Raw genomic sequence first — 22,125 nt, forward strand, 5'->3', positions numbered from 1 at the left:
CAGCAGGGGAACAGCTGATGTTACTGAACCCCAATAACAGAGGAGCGACTGTTGGGACTGTGCGGACAGCACTTCTGGACGGCAACTAGCGGTGTTGGAGCCCAGGGACAGGTGGAAAAGCAGAGGAACACAATGTAGGCCGAAGCCTGAGAAAGTCGAAAGGGAACCTTTAACCCCCCCCCCCAAGGCGTTTGTAGCTGAAAGAGCCAGCTTGTGCAGCACAAAAGATGCAAAAGGAAAAGGTGGCTCTTTTCATCATGCTCCTTGCAAACACAGAACTAAACACTTATAAAATGTGTCCCCTGAAACCGTGAAACCGTCCCGGAGGTGGGACTTTCCTTCGTAATATGACGCAGCACAGCCGTCATTCCTACCCCCCCGGCGCCGCGCCCCGGCTCCTCAGCGTAGTTTGATTCCGTCCCGGAGCCTGCGCTGTTATGTTATCCCTTGGCCAGGCACACTTAGCGCTGCCCATCTTCTGACATCATTTGGTGTCAGGCTGGCTGCGCCTGTGCGGCCGCGCTGGCCAAGAGCCCGCCTCGCAGTGTCTTCTGATTTTATCCCACTGGGGGCCTGGGATCCATGGCCATGCGCAGTGCATATCCTCGCCTCTCACTCCCCTCCCTACGGCTTCTTCAGACTGTGCGGTGTCACGGCCGTGGCATGCTATTAGGGACCAGCTGACACCGAACAGTCTGAAGAAGCCATAGGGAGATGAGTGAGAGGTGGAGGTTCAGATATGCACTGCGCATGTCCATGGATCCCAGGCCCCCAGTGGGATTAAATCAGAAGACACTGCGAGGCGGGCTCTCGGCCAGCGCGGCCGCACAGGCGCAGCCATCCTGACACCAAATGATGCCAGAAGACGGGCAGCGCTAAGTGTGCCTGGCCACGGGATAACATAACAGCGCAGGCTCCGGGACGAAATCAAACAACGCTGAGGAGCCGGGGCGCGGCGCCGGGGGGGGGGGAGGAATGACGGCTGTGCTGCGTCATATTACGAAGGAAAGTCCCACCTCCGGGACGGTTTTACGGTATCAGTGGACACATTTTATAAGTGTTAAGTTCTGCGTGTGCAAGGAGCTAAACCAAAATAGCTACCTTTTCCTTGTGCAGCATTACTGCTGCACAAGGTGGCTCTTTCAGTAACAAACGCCTTGGGGGGGGGGACAGATTCCCTTACATTTCAGTTGTTGTGTCAGCGTGGCGGTCGCATGACACATTGCCGGCTACACAGCTGGGGATCAGCTGACGTTACTGAAACCCAATAACACTGGGTCGTATGTTTTGACTGTGCAGACGGCACTTCTGAGCCTCAACTGGCGGTGTTGGAGCCCAGGAATTTAAGTTCAGGTGGTAGAAAGATGAACACAACAGGAGACCTGGATAACGTATACAGTGACCTAATTATTTAATCAGGAGGAGGAGTGGCAAATTCCTGCGAGATCCAGGCCTTGTTCATTTTCAGGAAGGTAAGCCGGTCAACGTTATCGGAGGATAGTCGCATGCGACGGTCAGTTAGTACACCACCTGCAGCACTAAAGACACGTTCCGATAATACACTGGCCGCAGGGCAAGACAGCACCTCCAATGCATACTGGCTTAGCTCTGGCCATGTATCCAGCTTTGAGACCCAAAACTTGAAAGGGGAAGAGCCGTCTGGGAGTACAGCAAGAGGGCAAGACATGTAGTCTGTCACCATCTGACGGAACCGTTGCCTCCTGCTGACTGGAGCCGTCTGTGATGGTGTAGACTTTTGTGGGGGGCACAGAAAACTGTGCCACAGTTGGGCCATACTGGTCTTGCCTTGGGCAGAGGCACTGCTTCTGCTCCCTCTTTGTGCAGAGCCTCCACCACTGCCTGGACGCACTGAGCTGCTTTGGAATGCACTAGCAGCACTTCTCTCAGTTGGAATGGAGAAGATGATGGAATTCACCAGTGTGTCTTGGTACTCCCGCATTTTTCGCTCCCGGTTCAACGGTGTGATGAGGCTTTCTACGTTGTCCCGGTAGCGAGGATCGAGGAGGGTGAACACCCAATAATCAGACATGTTGAGAATGTGGGCGATGCGGCGGTCGTTTCTCAGGCACTGCAGCATGTAATCCACCATGTGCTGCAGACTGACAACTGCCCAAGAAACGCTGTCCCCTGCTGGAGGCGTGATCTCTGCCCGCTCGTCATCACCCCACCCTCGCTGTACACACTGAGTACTGGACAATTCGGTAACTTCCTCCTCTGGACGGATGTCTTCCTCCTCCATTGACTCCTCCTCATCCTCCTCACAAACTGTCCCCTGCCTACGCGTTTGTGAGGAACCACGTGGCGCTGACTGTCCAGAAGATGATGGAAATGGTGAATCCTCATCCTCCACCTCTTCCACAACATCATCCCTTAGCGCTTGCAGTGATTTTTCAAGCAGGCAGATAAGGGGGACAGTCATGCTGACTAGTGCATCATCTGCACTCGCCATCCGCGTGGAATAATCAAAGGGACGCAAAACCTGGCAGACGTCATTCATAGTGGCCCACTCTGTGGTTGTGAAGTCTGTACGGCGCTGACTGCGACTTCTTTGCGCCTGAAGCAGCTGGTACTCCATTACAGCTTGCTGCTGCTCACACAACCGCTCCAACATATGTAACGTGGAATTCCACCTGGTAGGTAGGTCACATATGATGCGATGTTCCGGCAGGCGGTGTCGGCGCTGCAGAGCCGCAATGCGCGCTTTTGCCGTGCTGGAACGCCGCAAGTGAGCACACTCTAGGCGGACCTTGTGCAGCAGTGCATCAAGATCCGGATAGTCCCTCAAAAAGCTCTGCACGACCAAATTGAGCACATGTGCCAGACATGGGATGTGAGTGAGGTTGCCGAGGCCCAGAGCTGCCACCAGATTTCGGCCATTATCACACACTACCATGCCTGGCTGGAGATTCGCTGGCACAAACCACACATCGCTCTCCTGCTTGATGGCATTCCAGAGCTCCTGCGCTGTGTGGCTACGATTCCCCAAAAAAATTAATTTCAAGACGGCCTGTTGACGTTTGGCCACGGCTGTGCTCATGTCGGTCGTAACAGCTACACGTTCATCACGGGTCCATGTGGAGGTGGACTGTGACGGCTCCTGCAGCGATGATTCTGAGGAACTGGTGTAAGAGGAGGAGTCAATGCGTACAGAATGGATTCCTGCAATCCTTGGAGTGGGCAGGACACGTCCTGCGCCACTCGCACGGTCTGTACCCGGCTCAACGACATTAACCCAATGGGCAGTGAGGGAAAGGTATCGCCCCTGTCCATGTTGACTGGTCCACGCATCGGTGGTGAGGTGGACCTTGCTACTGACGGCGTTCAGTAGCGCGTGTTTTATGTGTCCCTCCACATGCTTGTGCAGGGCAGGGACGGCTTGCCTGCTGAAGTAAAAGCGGCTGGGCACATTGTACTGTGGGACTGCCAATGACATCAAGTCACGGAAGCTGTCAGTCTCCACCAGCCTGAATGACAGCATTTCCAGTGACAGAAGTTTGGCAATGCCTGCAGTCAGAGCCTGTGCTCGTGGGTGGTTTGACGAGAAAGGCCGCCTTTTCTCCCATGCCTGTACTACCGATGGCTGTAGACTGGGCTGGGAGTGTGTGGATGACTGGGAAAGTGGTGCTGCGGGTGGAATTACAGCGGGTCTCTGGACAACAGGGCCAGAGGTTCTTCCACGGCGATCCTGGGAGGAAGCCGAACCAGCTGCGTGTGAGCTAGAGGAAGAGGCAACACGAGCTGAAGAGGTGGTAGCTGCCGCTGTTGGTTGGCCTAGCTCTTCAGTGTGTTTTTCTAACTCCGCCGGGTGCCTGTTGCGCACATGTTTCCACATGTTGGAGGTATTGAGGTTGCTGACATTTCGACCTCTTTTGACTTTTTGATGACACACCTTGCATCTGACATAGCAAATGTCATCTGCAACTGTGTCAAAAAAGGACCAGGCACTGCAAGTCTTGGGAGCGCCCTTTTTGGCTTTTGGAAGAGACATGCTCCTAACGGGTGCCAAAGCGGAGGCTGCAGGATCCGCAGTCTTCCCCCTCCCTCTCCCTCTTTGGGCCGTACGGGGAATCTCTTCCTCAGAGCTGCTCCCACCACCTTCCTGTCCCTCACGCCAAGATGGGTCAAGGACCTCATCATCTACACTACCCTCTGCCCCCAACTGCTCCTCCTGGGTAGTCTCAGCAGCAGAGCACGCACCAGTAAGTGGCACCTGAGTGTCATCATCAGCTGATGCGGCCTGCGATGTGGTGACCGGAGCCACTGGCCCACCCACCTCTTCAGAGGAAGAGAGAAAAAGCTGTTGGGCATCACTGCACCCTGCCTCTTCTTCCATTTCTCCAATGCTGCTTGGCTGGCCCCCTGTTTCCAAGCCAAGAGATTCAGAGAACAGAAGTAGAGACGGCTCCTGTCCTGGGCTCTCTGTCTGCCTGGGCAATTTGGCAGGTGGTGAAGAGACCGATGGCTGCTCTCCAGTGCTGTGTGTCTGAGAGGATGTGGCACTAATTGAAGTTGATGCATTAGCTGTTATCCATCCGACAACGGCTTCAATTTGTTCTTCACGCAGCAGCGGTGTACGGCGCTCTGACACAAAGCTGCGCATGAATGACTGTTGCCTGGTGAAAGTGGGTGCTGATGAGTCACCGGTGCCCGCAGCAGGCACAGAATCCCCACGTCCCCTCCCTGCTCTGCGCCCACGCCCATGCCCACGTGCCTTACTCACTGCCTTCTTCATCTTGGTTGACTGATAAAGATAAGCAGAAAAGTACTAACGGCTTTGTGTGCTTATTCCTGAGCAACTCCTCCTAACAGGTATAAGAAACACTAATTTTCTAAAGTGTGGACTAGACTTTAATATGAGCTAATGTGGCCTACACAAATGTAAAGTGGTGTAACTGGTGTGTTTGGTGAACTTTATTATTTATTTATTTTTTGGGGGCTGAACTGACAACGGATAGAGCTGCAGTCACACGGAGACCGTGCAGACAGACGTAAACGGCGCTGCAAGGCCCAAAAACCCTCCTCTACGTTATCCTATGTAGTGTTTTTCCACAAGTTAGCTGGAGACGGGTGGAAAGACACTAATAGGATTTTTTTGAAAAAATGTGCAGCAGCCTGCACTACTTAAAACAAAATGAAAATTGATTTGGCGGTATGACGCAGTGAAGAACCCTGAGCTGGAGACAACCAGGCTATGGCTGCTCACAGACTACAGGGCGAGCTGCAGTCCCACGGAGACCGTGCAGACAGCCGTAAACGGCGCTGCAAGGCCCAAAAACCCTCCTCTACGTTATCCTATGTAGTGTTTTTCCACAAATTAGCTGGAGACGGGTGGAAAGACACTAATAGGAATTTTTTGAAAAAATGTGCAGCAGCCTGCACTACTTAAAACAAAATGAAAATTGATTTGGCGGTATGACGCAGTGAACAACCCTGAGCTGGAGACAACCAGGCTATGGCTGCTCACAGACTACAGGGCGAGCTGCAGTCACACGGAGACCGTGCAGACAGCCGTAAACGGCGCTGCAAGGCCCAAAAACCCTCCTCTACGTTATCCTATGTAGTGTTTTTCCACAAATTAGCTGGAGACGGGTGGAAAGACACTAATAGGAATTTTTTGAAAAAATGTGCAGCAGCCTGCACTACTTAAAACAAAATGAAAATTGATTTTGCGGTATGACGCAGTGAACAACCCTGAGCTGGAGACAACCAGGCTACGGCTGCTCACAGACTACAGGGCGAGCTGCAGTCACACGGAGACCGTGCAGACAGCCGTAAACGGCGCTGCAAAGCCCAAAAACCCTCCTCTACGTTATCCTATGTAGTGTTTTTCCACAAATTAGCTGGAGACGGGTGGAAAGACACTAATAGGATTTTTTTGAATAAATTAGCAGCAGACTACACTACTTGAAAAAAAAAAAAAAAAAAAAAAAAAAAAGAACAGTATGAGGCAATGAACCACCCTCCCTGAACTGAATACAACCAGCTATGGATGGCCTATGTGGCTGCACTCAGACTAGAGAGTGGGCTGCACTCACACACACACACACACACAGACCTTGCAGATCGCTGTGAAAACAGCGCTACAAGGCAAAAGCAAGGTGAATAGTAGGTGAACACAGCGGTTGCTAAATTAGCCTTTGGAAAGCACAAAGAAGCAAATCGCTATCTCTAAACTGTCCCTCAGTCAGCAAACAGCGTCCTGTCACTAACTGAATTCACAGCAGAGTGTTCGCAAAATGGCGCCAGCGACTTTTAAACTGCATCATGACATCATTTCAGCAGCCAATCACAGCCTTGCCAGTAGTTTCATGCCCTCCATGCTAAACAGGATGTGCCCACACTTGGAATCATTCTCATTGGCTGAATTTCTGCATTTTGAATCTTGGAACTTCCGATTCCGGTATCCGATACGCGGCAAGATACCCGATACTTGCGGTATCGGAATGCTCAACACTAATCGTGACACAGCTAATTAGCTGAAAGATTCTATGGAATTTGAATATCTATGTATCTGATTTGGAAGCAAAGAGTAAAGAGACAAATCATATAGAGCTACTCTAGAAATAAGGGAAGAAGCTTCCATATACTCATTCAGTGGTATATTTTGTATATATTTTTACTGCCACATTGCTTTCACATTTTTTTGCACTTTGTCACTGTATGTGTATATAGTATTATCTTTTAAATAATAATTCATTAAAAGCTATGTTTTAATACTTATTGCTATCCGCTGCTACTACTTGTTAAGCTTCCATCTCCCACAAGCCTAAAATGCAACATTTCGAGCTTAAGCAGATGAGAAATATGTGAATTTAGTACTGTGGCCTTTGTGGTGTTGGCTGCATATTTCTGCTTGCGTTCCAAGGACTGGTGTATGAACAACTGAATGCTGCACTGGGAAAAGGATGTGGACGTGCTTCTTGATGGTGTTAGTTGAGTTTGTGTGCAACTACAGATGCAGGGCAGGAGGCATCTTTGCATGCACCATGGACAGGGGATTAGCTTGCATGCACAACAGCGGAAGAAACAGTGTTATCACCCGCAGACACTGTTCATGGAGCCTGTTTTTCGTCCAACAAACTCGGGTGCTTTTGCAGCGCCCCAGAGTCCTGGTCGTTGCAGTACTGTGGCTCTGCCGCTAAGGGGGGCTATGATACGTCTGATGGCACTGAAGGAGTTCATCTGACCAGGTATCACATACACCAATACATTTCACAGTCTGGCCTCCAGGGGGAGCTAAGGGCACTATGCATTAGGCCACTCCTCACAGTCTGGTAAAACTGGGGGTTGGATAGGAAGTGAGATTAGAAGCTGACTGGGTTGGAACCAGGCAACACCTTGTGGCAGAGGGTGTTGTAGGGGAAGATTCAGAGGGGTCCCTGTCAGGGGTGGGATCCTGACAGAGGCCTAGCGACCAGAGAGAACGTTACGGGACCGCGCCTGCACTTGATCGTGGCGGTACCCTAAGAAAGGACAAGAAGCGAGATTTATTGTGCTGAGTGAGAAACGAGATCAACGCAACAAGGAGAAATACCAGTAGGAGTCGTGCTGTAAGATCGAGGCAACATCCTACTGAGGCGCGTAGCCGGTGGCCGGAACGCCGAGGAAGTATCAGGCTCCAAGCAATACTTCAAACCTACGGCAGGACAGTCAGCTATAGGCGGGCTGTCTCACACCAATCACCTATGAAGACATGGGGGGCATACTAGGAGAAGGGCGACACTAGGGTCCAGGAAGAGCTCCGAGCCTACCCATCATACGGGTGCGTCCTAGCCATATCATCTGGGGGACGAAGAAGAACATCAGAATCCAGTTGTGAGGGAACACGAGAAACAGACACAACAGTTGTGGGGACTATCCCGTAAGCACAGCAGGGGAGGACAGCAACACACAAGCGCTAGAAGGTAGGCACAGATTTCCACCTGCAAAGGGAACTCTGGAGGTGCCATCGGACCGGCCGGACTTGCGCAGCCTGGTTAACCGTATTCCGGACTGAGGACCCTGAAGCCTTCAGTAAAGAGGTAAAGAGACTGCAACCTGGTGTCCTCGTTGTTTACTGCGACCGGCACTGCACCGCACTACCACCATCATCCACACCTATTATTTGGGCGCCCCTCAGCAGGGTCACGGACCGGGTCTAGCCACCGTGACAACCCCAGAACAGAGACTCAGAGGCCCGGTACCGGGTACCCCTCGGCCCTGCGGCAGTGGGGGCGCTACACTTTCTTGCCATGTGCCTGATCATGCTGGTGGTGGTTAGGCTGGTAGTTTTACTACCCCTGCTAATGCGGACATGCCGGTGGTGCAAATGGGCTTTTTGGGGTTATCGGCAGAGTCTTTAAAAAAACAACCAGATTGTTACGCGGACATTCAGTGTCTTCACCTCCTCACCTCCACCCCTGTCTTTCGGTGTTCCCTAATTCTAAGTTCTAGGACCCCCTACTCTTCTCCATCTACACCTTCAGCCTGTAACAGCTCATGTAATTGCACGGTTTGCAATATCATCAGTACGCTGATGACACAAAGATCTACCTATCTGTACCTGACATCACCTCCTTACTGACCCAAGTCACACATCTTCCCGCTATTTCATACTTCTTTTTTGCTGGATTTCAAAAAGTGGACATGGACAAAACAGAACACATCGTCTTTCAACCATCTCATGCTGAGTAGACATGAGAGCTGTGTATGCATCATTCGGTACCACTTTAGTAAGAGGGAAAGTTTGCCCAAGAAAAAATGATTTTCCAGACATTCATGGCCTTTTTTGGCACATTGTTTGCAGCTGTTGTTGTTTGCAGATCTTCATCTTCTTGGTGGGGATATGGTAACGTTCAAAATCGTCATCAATACCATCATCGCCCATTTCTTGTAAAGAGGAAATCAGGTGTTTCCCAGGGTCGTGGTTATCTAGGTTTAGTGGCATTCCTTTAACAGTGTTTGTTACACTAGAACAAATAATTTTCGCCTGTGACATTTGGATATTATTGGTAATATGTATGGATGAAGATGAAGAACCTTGTGCCACGGGTGTGTTGATACTTACAGACGGTGCATTCCTCTTTAAACTTAGTTTTTCACAAGTATCCATCAGTTTGTTTGGTTTTTCTCCAACACTGATGTGCTTTCTCTAATTCAGCATCTCACGAACATGTTGCAACTTTGCCCTTTAGACAGACACCTGTGTCTTTGGCACCATATTTTTGACGGGCATTTTTAGGCAGAGTCTCACCCTCCCATCTGTTACACCGATCTTCTGACGGGCATGAAACACATTCTGGTAATTGGTGGTGGCTAAACGACTAATCATTGCAGGCTGTATCCTGGATGTCATACCTCCCATAGCCACCGCTGTTATTAATCATGTACGTTACCATCTCTGCCATCATCATGGCCCTTTTCCTGATCACTTCATCCAACAGTTCGTCCGCCATATTTTTACTAAAAACCTGCAACTTCACAGCAGCGACTGATTAGGAAACCACTTTCCAGTTTTGCAAGGTGCTTATGATGTCCGTAAACAATTTTTTTGAAAAAAAGGAACCCCCCATGAGGAAATGTTTGTCAGCCCATACACTTAGTGCATGGGCATTACAAGTGTAGGAGACCCGCTCCTATACATTGGGCCTACTTTTTAATGAGGCTTTCATCAACGTCTCATCATTCTCCGCCACTAGATCACCAGATTTAATGTGATCCTTTCTGCTACAGCCAGTCAGTTTTTGGGAAAGGGTTACTATGATGCCCATAAAATATTTTTTTTAAAAATGTACCCCATATGGGGAAATTTTTGTCAGCCCATGCACTTAGTGTATGGGCATTACAAGTCTAGGAGACTCGCTCCTTTACATTGGGCCTACTTTTTAAAGAGGCCTTCATCAACGTCTCATCATTCTCCGCCACTAGATCACCAGGGTTAACGTGTTCCTTTCTGCTACAGTCAGTCAGTTTTTGGGCAAGGGTGACTATGATGCCCATAAAATATTTTTTAAAAATGTACCCCCCATGGGGAAATTATTTTCAGCCCATGCACTTAGTGTATAGGCATTACAAGTGAAGGAGACCTGCTTCTTTACATTGTGTCTACTTTTTAATAAGGCCTTCATCAACGTCTCATCATTCTCCGCCACTAGATCACCAGGGTTAACGAGCTCCGTGCTGCTACAGCCAGTCCAATTTTTAACAAGGGTGTCTATGATCCCCATAAAATATTTTTTAGAAATGTACCCCACATGGGGAAGTGTTTGTCAGCCCATGCACTTAGTGTTTGGGCATTACAAGTGTAGGAGACCCGCTCCTTTGTATTAGGACAATTGTTTTTATGAGGCCCTCCTCCATGTTTCTTGCAAGGGAAGATTGTGTTGCGTGCAAATTCGGGTCAAGGCGGCCCTTGCATTCAATGCATGAGGAAACAGTATTGCAGGACCAATTGAAGAATGTGAAGTGGGATTTCCTGTGGCCATCCAGTACCTGGGTTCAAAGGCTTATTGGGGTGCATATGACTTGGTAGCACGGCAGGCCTTGCAGTTAATACATAAGAAAACAGTATGGGATTACAAAATGACTAATGTGAAGTAGATTTTCTTGTGGCCATCCAGTACGTGGGTTCAAAGGATCCTTGGGGTGCATATGACTTGATAGCAGGGCAGGCCTTGCATTCAATTCAACATTTTTTGAGGAAGCCCTCCTGTACCTCTCATGAAAGGGGTATTGGGGTGCGTTGTAATTCTTGGCAGACCAGCCACTCACAGCATAGGAGACCCACTGTTTAATAATGGCCCTTTAAGAATATTAATGCCGCCTGATGCACCTCTAAAAATAGGCTTTGTGATTTTAAGAGTCTCTCCTTCATAAATGATACAAGATGTGTCTCCTTATGTGTCACACAACACATGGCCAGCTAGGGTTGATAAATGTTACAATGGCATTTCCTAGTGAATGCAATTGTATTGGTTGAAAGCAATGTTAAAGTTGAAAAACGCATCAAAAACGATGCGTGTGAACATAGACCAAGTGGTGGAGGAACATTTTGGTCTGGGGTTAATTATTTTGCCTTATATACAAGTCATTACCCTAGAAAAGATATACCTTAACCCCTTCCTGCCGCGGCCCTTTTTCATTTTTGTGTTTTTGTTTTTCGCTCCCCTCCTTCCCAGAGCCATAACTTTTTTATTTTTCTGTCAAAATGGTCATGTGAGGGCTTATTTTTTGCAGGACGAGTTGTACTTTTGAACGACACCATTGGTTTTACCATGTCTTGTACTAGAAACAGGAAAAAAATTCCAAGTGCGGTGAAATTGCAAAAAAAGTGCAATCCCACACTTGTTTTTTGATTGGCTTTTTTGCTAGCTTCACTAAATGCTAAAACTGACCTGCCATTATGATTCTCCATGTCATTACGAGTTCATAGACACCTTAAAAGTCTAGGTTATTTTTTATCTAAGTGGTGAAAAAAAATCCAAAACTTTGCTAAAAAAACCCCAAAAATGCCATTTTCCAATACCCGTAGCGTCTCCATTTTTCGTGATCTGGGGTCGGGTGAGGGCTTATTTTTTGCATGCCGAGTTGATGTTTTTAATGATGCCACGTTTGTGCAGATAAGTTCTTTTGATCGCCCGTTATTGCATTTTAATGCAATGTCACGGCGACCAAAAAAAGGTAATTCTGGCATTTCAAATTTTTTTCTCGCTACGCTGTTTAGCGATCAGGTTAATGCTTTTTTTATAGATAGATCGGGCTATTCTGAACGCGGCGATACCAAATATGTATAGGTTTGATATTTTTTATTGTTTTATTTTGGATGGCGCGAAAGGGGGTGATTTAAACTTTTATATATTTTTTATTTTTTTCATATTTTTAACCCCTTCACCCCTGGAGCTTTTTCCGTTTTTTAGTTTTCATTTTTTGCTCTCCTCCTTCCCAGAGCCATAACTTTTTTATTTTTCCGTCAATATGTGAGGGCTTATTTTTTGCAGGACGAGATGTACTTTTGAACTATACTATTGGTTTTACTATGCCCTGTAACAGTAAACGGGAAAAAAAACTCCAAGTGTGATGAAATTGGAAAAAAAGTGCATTCTCACACTGGTTTTTTGCTTGGCTTTTTTGCTAGGTTCAACAAATGCTAAAACTAACCTGCTATTATGATTCTCCAGGTCATTACGAGTTCATAGACACCTAACATGTCTAAGTTATTTTTTTATCTAAGTGGTGAAAAAAAATTCCAAAGTTTGCTAAAAAAAAACAAATTGCGTGATTTTCTGATACCCGTAACGTCTCCAATTTTCGTGATCTGGGGTCAGGTGAGGGCTTATTTTTTGCGTGCCAAGCTGGCATTTTTAATGATACAATTTTGGTGTAGATACGTACTTTTGATCGCCCGTTATTGCATTTTAATGCAATGTCGCGGCGACCAAAAAAACATAATTTTGGCATTTTGATTTTTTTCTCGCTACGCCATTTAGCGGTCAGGTTAATCCTTTGTTTTTATTGATAGATTGGGCGATTCTGAATGCAGCGATACCAAATATGTGTATGTTTGATTTTTTTTATTGTTTTATTTTGATTGGGGCGAAAGGGGGGTGATTTGAACTTTGATATATATATATATATTTTTTTTTATATTTTTTAAATTTTTTTTTTTAAATTTTGGCATGCTTCAATAGCCTCATAGGAGGCTAGAAGCATGCACAACTCGATCGCCTCTGCTACATAGAGGTGAAGTACAGATCACCTCTATGTAGCAGAAATGCAGGTGTACTTTGAACGCCAACCACAGGGTGGCGCTCAAAGCAATCGGCCATCAACAACCATAGAGGTCTCAAGGAGACCTCTGATTGTTATGGCAATGCACTGATGACCCCCGATCATGTGACGGGAGCGCTAGTTAAATGCCGCTGTCAGCGCTTGACGGCGGCATTTAACTAGTTAATGGGCGCGGGCGGATCGCGATTCCGCTCGCGCTCATTGCACGCACATGTCAGCTGTACAAAACAGCTGACATGTCGCGGCTTTAATGTGAGCTCACCGCCGGAGCCCACCTCAAAGCAGGGGATCTGCCAGCTGACATACCATTCTGTCAGCTGGCAGAAAGGGATAACATTTTTTTTAACTTTTGCCATGCTTCAATAGCCTCCAGTTCCTGTTAAGGAACTGCAACACAGGACTAGGGTGGAAGGGGAAAACTGACCCTGCACTATGACTAGGCTGATACCCTACAATGGAGTGGGCTGTTGTGAATTCTGTTGTGGGTTCTGCTCTTGGGCTCCCTCCGGTGGTTATAAGTGGTAGTGCTGCTGTTTGTCCTTCACAGCAGTCATCAGGTGCGTCCACTTCGGACGGGGCTATTTAGTCTGGCTTCACCCTTTAGTGAGTGCCAGTTGTTCATTGTTTCTGGAGGATTCACATCCCTTCCTGGTTGCTCCTGCTTGCAGTTCATTTCTTCAAGATAAGGTCTGCTTGTTTTTCTGCCCACATGTTGTGGGCCTCATTGTTCAGTGCATTGCATGTTTTTTCTTGTCCAGCTTAATCTGTGTAAGGATTTATGCAGCCAAGCTGGAATCTCTGGAGAGGCAGATTTACCCTACATGCCTTTAGTTAGATGTGGAGTTTTTTTGTATTATCTGTGGTGGACATTTCTTAGTATTTTAATACTGATCGCATAGTCCTCTGTCCTATCTTTTCTATCTAGCTAGATTGGCCTCCTTTGCTAAATTGTGTTTTCAGCCTGTGTATGTTTTTTCCTCTCCTCTCACAGTCAATATTTGTGGAGGGCTGCCTATCCTTTGGGAATTTTCTCTGAGGCAAGATAGTTTTCCCTTTTCTATCTATAGGGTTAATTAGTCCTCCGGCTGTGTCGAGGTGTCTAGGATTGGTAGGTACATCCCACGGCTACTTCTAGTTGCGGTGTTAAGTCCAGGGTCTGCGGTCAGTACAGTTACCACATTCTCCAGAGTACGTCTCATGCCACTCCTAGCCCACCAGATCATAACAGTACAACTGGCCAACAATGAGTTAACCACATCTCAAAAGAAGGGAAAGAAAGTGCTGAGCCATTTTTTTTTCTGTACTCTGTTGTGTTTTTTCTTTTTCCCTCTTACCTCCGGGTGGCTCAGGAGTTAGGCGCTGACATGGATGTTCAGGGACTTGCTTCTCGTGTGGATCAACTTGCTGCTAGAGTACAGGGTATTTCTGAATATATCGTGCAGACTCCTGTTTTAGAGCATAGAATTCCTACCCCTGATCTGTTTTTTGGGGACAGGTCCAAATTTTTGAGCTTTAAAAATAATTGTAAACTGTTTTTTGCTCTGAAGCCCAGTTCCTCTGGTGATCACATCCAGCAGGTAAAAATTGTCATATCTCTGTTGCGTGGCGACCCTCAGGATTGGGCATTTTCCCTGGAATCTGGGAATCCGGCCTTGCTTAAAGCAGACACCTTTTTTCAGGTGCTTGGGTTATTGTATGATGAACCTAATTCTGTGGATCATGCTGAGAAAACCTTGTTGGTGTCAGGGTCAAGAAGCGGCAGAATCGTATTGCCAGAAATTTAGAAAATGGTCTGTGCTTACTAAATGGAATGAGGATGCTTTGGCGGCAATTTTCAGAAAGGGTCTTTCTGAATCTGTTAAAGATGTTATGGTGGGGTTACCCACGCCTGCAGGTCTGAGTGATTCTATGTCTCTGGCCATTCAAATTGATCGGCGCTTGCGTTAGCGCAGAGTTGTGCACACTATGGCGTTGTCTTCCGAGCGGAGTCCTGAGCCTATGCAGTGTGATAGGATTGTGTCTAGAGCTGAACGCCAAGGATTCAGACGTCAGAATAGGTTGTGCTTTTAGGCTACGTTCACATTTGCGGTCAGCGCCGCAGCGTCGGGCGTGGCAGCGGCGCCGCATGCGTCATGCGCCCCTATATTTAACATGGGGGCGCATGGACATGCGTTGTGCTGCGTTTTGCGCCGCATGGCCGCAAGCGTTGGACGCAAGAAACGCTTCAAGTTGCATTTTTTTTGCGTCCAACTTTCGGCCAAAAAGGACGCATGCGGCGCAAAACGCAGCGTTTTAGCGTGCGTTTTGCCGCGTTTTTGTTTGCGTTGTGCGCTGCGGCGCCGACGCTGCGGCGCACAACGCAAATGTGAACGTAGCCTTACTGCGGCGATTCTGCTCATGTTATTTCTGATTGCCCTAAGCGTGTCAAGAGAATCGCTAATTCCGTTACCATCAGTACTGTACAACCTAAATTTCTGTTATCTGTGACCCTGATCTGCTCATTATCGTCATTTTCTGTCATGGCATTTGTGGATTCAGGCGCCACTTTAAATTTAATGGACTTAGAATTTGCCAGATGTTGTGGTTTTCCCTTACAGCCTTTGCAGAGTCCTATCCCTTTGAGGGGCATTGATGCTACACCATTGGCTAAAAAATAAACCTCAGTTTTGGACACAGTTAACCATGTGCATGGCGCCAGCCCATCAGGAAGATTGTCGTTTCCTGGTGTTGCATAATTTGCATGATGCTATTGTGCTGGGGTTTCCATGGTTACAGGTGCATAATCCGGTGTTGGATTGGAAATCTATGTCTGTGACTAGTTGGGGTTGTCAGGGGGTTCATGAGGACGTTCCTCTGATGTCAATTTCCTCCTCCCCCTCTTCTGAAATTCCTGAGTTTCTGTCAGATTTCCAGGATGTTTTCGATGAGCCCAAGTCCAGTTCCCTTCCACCGCATAGGGACTATGATTGTGCTATTGACTTGATTCCAGGCTGTAAGTTCCCTAAGGGCTGACTTTTCAATCTGTCTGTGCCTGAACATGCCGCCATGCGGAGTTATGTTAAGGAGTCTTTGGAGAAGGGGCATATTCGGCCATCTTCTTCTCCATTGGGAGCAGGTTTTTTTTTTGTTGCCAAGAAGGATGGCTCCTTGAGACCCTGTATTGATTATCGCCTCTTGAATAAGATCACGGTCAAATTCCAATACCCTTTGCCTTTGCTTTCTGATTTGTTTGCCAGGATTAAGGGGGCTAGTTGGTTTACTAAGATTGACCTTCGAGGGGCATATAATCTTGTTCGTATTAAGCAGGGTGACGAATGGAAAACTGCGTTTAATACGCCTGAGGGCCATTTTGAATATCTTGTGATGCCATTCGGACTCTCTAATGCCCCATCTGTGTTTCAGTCCTTCATGCATGATATTTTTCGGAATTATCTTGATAAATTCATGATTGTATATTTGGATGATATTTTGATTTTTTTCAGATGATTGGGAGTCTCATGTGAAACAAGTCAGGATGGTATTTCAGGTCCTTCGTGATAATGCCTTGTTTGTTAAGGGGTCTAAGTACCTCTTTGGAGTACAGAAGGTTTCTTTTTTGGGCTTCATTTTTTCTCCATCATCTATAGAAATGGATCCGGTTAAGGTTCAGGCCATTCATGATTGGATCCAGCCCACATCCGTGAAGAGCCTTCAGAAATTTTTGGGCTTTGCTAATTTTTATCGCCGTTTCATTGCCAACTTCTCCAGTGTGGTTAAACCCCTGACCGATTTGACAAGGAAGGGAGCTGATGTAACGAATTGGTCCTCTGAGGCTGTTTCTGCCTTTCAGGAGCTTAACCCCTTCACCCCCGGAGCTTTTTCCGTTTTTCCGTTTTCGTTTTTCGCTCCCCTCCTTCCCAGAGCCATAACTTTTTTATTTTTCCGTCAATTTGGCCATGTGAGGGCTTATTTTTTGCGGGACGAGTTGTACTTTTGAACGACATCATTGGTTTTAGCATGTCGTGTACTAGAAAACGGGAAAAAAATTCCAAGTGCAGTGAAATTGCAAAAAAAGTGCAATCCCAAACTTGTTTTTTGCTTGCCTATTTTGCTAGGTTCACTAAATGCTAAAACTGACCTGCCATTATGATTCTCCAGGTCACTACGAGTTCATAGACACCTAACATGACTAGGTTATTTTTCACCTAAGTGGTGAAAAAAAATTCCAAACTTTGCAAAAAACAAAACAAAACAAAATTGCGCCATTTTCCGATACTCGTAGCGTCTCCATTTTTCGTGATCTGGGGTCAGGTGAGGGCTTATTTTTTGCGTGCCGAGCTGGCGTTTTTAATGATAGCATTTTGGTGTAGATACGTTCTTTTGATCGCCCGTTATTGCATTTTAATGCAATGTCGTGGCGACCAAAAAAACGTAAATCTGGCGTTTCGAATTTTTTTCTCATTACGCCATTTAGCGATCAGGTTAATGCTTTTTTTTAATTGATAGATCGGGCGATTCTGAACGCGGCGATACCAAATATGTGTAGGTTTTTGGTTTTTTTTATTGATTTATTTTGATTGGGGCGAAAGGGGGGTGATTTAAACTTTTATGTTTTTTTTATTTTTTTCACATTTTTAAAAACTTTTTTTTTTTACTTTTGCCATGCTTCTATAGCCTCCATGGGAGGCTAGAAGCAGGCACAGCCCGATCGGCTCTGCTACATAACAGCGATCATCAGATCGCTGTTATGTAGCTAAAATGCAGGTGTGCTGTGAGCGCCGACCACAGGGGGGCGCTCACAGCCACCGGCAATCAGTAACCATAGAGGTCTCAAGGACCTCTATGGTTACAATGGAGGAGCATCGCCGACCCCCGATCATGTGACAGGGGTCGGCGATGCGCTCATATCCGGCCGCACGGCCGGATGCGGTAGTTAAATGCCGCTGTCTGCGCTTGACAGCGGCATTTAACTAGTTAATAGCGGCGGGTGATCGCGATTTCACCCGCCGCTATTGCGCGCACATGTCAGCTGTAAAAAACAGCTGACATGTCGCGACTTTGATGTGCGCTCACCGCCGGAGCGCACATCAAAGCGGGGGTCCCGACATGTGACGTACTATACCGTCACATGTCGGGAAGGGGTTAAGCGCCGATTTACTTCTGCCCCTGTGTTGCGTCAGCCGGATGTTTCTCTTCCTTTTCAGGTTGAGGTTGACGCTTCTGAGATTGGGGCAGGGGCCGTTTTGTCTCAGAGGAATTCTGATGGTTCCTTGATGAAACCGTGTGCCTTCTTTTCTCGAAAGTTTTCGCCTGCGGAACGCAATTATGATGTCGGCAATCATGAGTTGTTGGCTATGAAGTGGGCATTTTAGGAGTGGCGACATTGGCTTGAGGGGGCCAAGCACCGTATTGTGGTCTTGACCGATCATAAGAATCTGATTTACCTCGAGTCTGCCAAACGGCTGAATCCTAGACAGGCCCGATGGTCCCTGTTTTTCTCCCGTTTTGATTTTGTTGTCTCATATCTTACGGGCTCTAAGGCCATGTTCACACATTCCTGATTTCCCTGCTGTTTTTCTGCACTAAAAACCGCAGCTCTTGGCAGAAAACGCAGGTGCGGTTTTTGGTGCGTTTTTGGTGCGTTTTTTGGTGCGTTTTTTGATGCGGTTTTTAGTGCGGTTTTTTATGCAGTTTTCTCTGCAGATTGTCTGTGTTTGACACAAATAAAGCTTTAACTGCAGTGGGGAAAAAAAAAAAAAGAAATGATGTCATTTCCTTGTCCAACCCTTTTCTTCTTCCATCCTCCATTTTGGGACTAAACACCAAAATGAGTGGACGTGTTTTGAATGACAGCACTCCGCAGAGTGCTGAGCGTAGGCCAGATCACAGCCCGCGGATCCAGCTCTATCCAGCTATTTAAGTGCCACGTATTTAAGGCTACGTTCACATTTGCGTTGTGCACCGCAGCGTCGGCGACGCAACGCACAACGCAAACAAAAACGCAGCAAAACGCATGCACAATGCTGCGTTTTGCGACGCATGCGTCCTTTTTTTGGTTGATTTTGGATGCAGCAAAAATGCAACTTGCTGCGTCCTCTGCACCCGGACGTGTGCGCCGCAGTGACGCATGCGTCGCAAAACGCAAGTGCAACGCATGTCCATGCACCCCCATGTTAAATATAGGGGCGCATGACGCATGCGGCGACGCTGCGGCGCCCGATGCTGCGGCGCAGACCGCAAATGTGAACGTAGACTTAGTGCCACATATCACGTATTTCAGTGCCACGTATTTAAGTGCAACATATTTAAGTGCCACGTATCACGTATTTCAGTGCCACGTATTTAAGTGCCACGTATTTAAGTGCCACGTATCACGTATTTAAGTGCCACGTATCACGTATTTAAGTGCCACGTATCACGTATTTAAGTGCCACATATTTAAGTGCAACGTATTTAAGTGCCACGTATCACGTATTTCAGTGCCACGTATTTCAGTGCCACGTATTTCAGTGCCACGTATTTCAGTGCCACGTATCACGTATTTCAGTGCCACATATTTCAGTGCCACGTATCACGTAGTTCTGTGCCACGTATTTAAGTGCCACGTATCACATATTTCAGTGCCACGTATTTCAGTGCCACATATTTAAGTGCCACGTATCACGTATTTAAGTGCCACGTATCACGTATTTCAGTGCCACGTATTTCAGTGCCACGTATTTAAGTGCCACGTATCACGTATTTCAGTGCCACGTATTTCAGTGCCACGTATTTCAGTGCCACACATTTAAGTGCCACGTATCACGTATTTCAGTGCCACGTATTTCAGTGCCACATATTTAAGTGCCACGTATCACGTATTTCAGTGCCACGTATTTAAGTGCCACATATCACGTATTTAAGTGCCACGTATCACGTATTTAAGTGCCACGTATTTCAGTTGCACGTATTTTTGCTGTTGTAAGGTGGCATTAATCCCGGTTAATAATGGAGAGGCGTCAATAAGACGCCTATCCATTATTAATCCAATGAAAGGGTTAAAAAAAACCACAAACACTAGAAAAAAAATATTTTAATGAAATAAAGACACACACTTTTTGACCATATTTTATTGTATGCTCAATCCGTCCTGAAGACCCTCGACCTGAAAAAGACGCAAAATAAAAAAACAAATTCATACTCCCTGGCCCTGTCCGCAGAAATCCATCGAGGGTCCCACGAAGATCTTCCATGGAGAACAGACACATCCAGAGATATGTCTGCTCTCCACAGGTGCAGCAACACACTGACAGGAGCCATAGTTCCTGTCGGTGTGTCACTGCGCATGCGCGAGCGAGTTTACCGGCGGTCATTGACCCCGGCACTCTCGCTTAACGGCAGTGCTGCGTGGGAAAGTTCAACGCAGCTGTACTGCTGTTAACCGAGACGCCGGAGCCATTGAACTCCGGAACAGTACGCGATACACTGCCAGGAGCTTGGCTCCTGGCAGTGTATCGCCGGAGAGCAGCCGATCGGCGTGGGACACTCGTTTTATGGATTCTGCGGACAGGGAGTATGAATTTGATTTTTTATTTTGGGATTTTTTCTAGGGGATCGAGGGCTTTGCCTACCAGTGTGCTGTTGGTGAGTATATACTCTGTGTTATATGTTGTATGTACTGTGTGTCATGTATGTGTACTGTGTGTGTTTTGTGTAACTTTACAACTGTGCTAAGTCGCCGGACACAGGGACAACTCTCCCATCCTAATACCGGATGGGAGTAGTAGTCCCATACGGTGACTTAGCACAATGGTGGCACTAGCGTCGCATGGAGACACACACACATACACACACACACACACACATACCAAATCTATCAAACGGCCGACATCGATCCCCATGCGACGGTATGCCTCCATGTCACTTCGGAACACACTCCGCCCACGCACTTCCGCCCACGTACTTCCGCCCGCTTCCCCGCACTTCCTGCTGCAGCGGTTTCTCCACCCATAACCACAATAAAACCCGCAGATATATTTTTGATCTGCGGGTTTTACTGCGGGTTTGACCTCACAATGGAGGTCTATGGGTGCCGAACCGCTGCAGTTCCGCACAAAAGAAGTGACATGGTCCTTCTTTTTTACCGCAGCTATTCAGCACGGCTTTTTTAGTGAATTTCAGGATCATGTGCACAGCGTTTCCTGTTTTCCATAGGGTTACATTGTACTGTACCCTGCAAGGAAAACAGCTGCGGACCCGCAGCGGCAAAATCGCTGCGATTCCGCGGTAAAAAACGCATTGTGTGAACATGGCCTAAGAATGTTAAGGCTGATGCCCTCTCTAGGAGTTTTTTGCCTGATTCCCCTGGGGTTCTTGAGCCGGTTGGTATTCTGAAGGAGGGAGTGATTCTTTCTGCCATCTCCCCTGATTTGCGACGGGTTCTTCAGGAGTTTCAGGCTGATAAACCTGATCGTTGTCCAGCGGGGAAACTGTTTGTTCCTGACAGATGGACTAGTAAAGTGATTTCTGAGGTTCACTGTTCTGTGTTGGCTGGCCATCCTGGGATTTTTGGTACCAGAAATTTGGTTAGTAGGTCCTTTTGGTGGCCTTCTTTGTCACGGGATGTGCGTTCTTTTGTGCAGTCCTGTGGGACTTGTGCGCGGGCCAAACCTTGCTGCTCCTGCGCCAGTGGGTTGCTTTTGCCTTTGCTGGTCCCTGAGAGGCCTTGGACGCATATTTCTATGGATTTTATTTCGGATCTTCCTGTTTCCCAGAGTATGTCGGTTATCTGTGTGATCTGTGACCGGTTTTCTAAGATGGTTCATTTGGTACCTTTGCCTAAATTGCCTTCCTCTTCTGTGTTGGTTCCGTTGTTTTTTCAGCATGTGGTTCGTTTGCATGGCATTCCGGAGAATATTGTGTCCGATAGAGGTTCCCAGTTTGTTTCTAGGTTTTGGCGGTCCTTTTGTGCTAAGCTGGGCATTGATTTGTCTTTTTCTTCTGCATTTCATCCTCAGACAAACGGCCAAACCGAGTGAACTAACCAGACTTTGGAAACTTATTTGAGATGCTTTGTGTCTGCCGATCAGGATGATTGGGTGGCTTTCTTGCCATTGGCCGAGTTTGCCCTTAATAATCGGGCTAGTTCTGCTACCTTGGTTTCACCCTTCTTTTGTAATTCTGGGTTTCATCCTCGTTTTTCTTCAGGGCAGGTTGAGTCTTCTGATTGCCCTGGGGTGGACTCTGTGGTTGACAGGTTGCAGCAAATTTGGGCTCATGTTGTGGACAATTTGGTGTTGTCTCAGGAGGAGGCTCAGCGTTTTGCCAACCGTCGTCGGCGTGTGGGTTCCTGGCTTCAGGTTGGGGATTTGGTCTGGTTGT

Source organism: Ranitomeya variabilis, chromosome 3 (genome assembly GCF_051348905.1).
Source record: "Ranitomeya variabilis isolate aRanVar5 chromosome 3, aRanVar5.hap1, whole genome shotgun sequence".
NCBI classification, from domain to species: Eukaryota; Metazoa; Chordata; class Amphibia; order Anura; family Dendrobatidae; genus Ranitomeya; species Ranitomeya variabilis.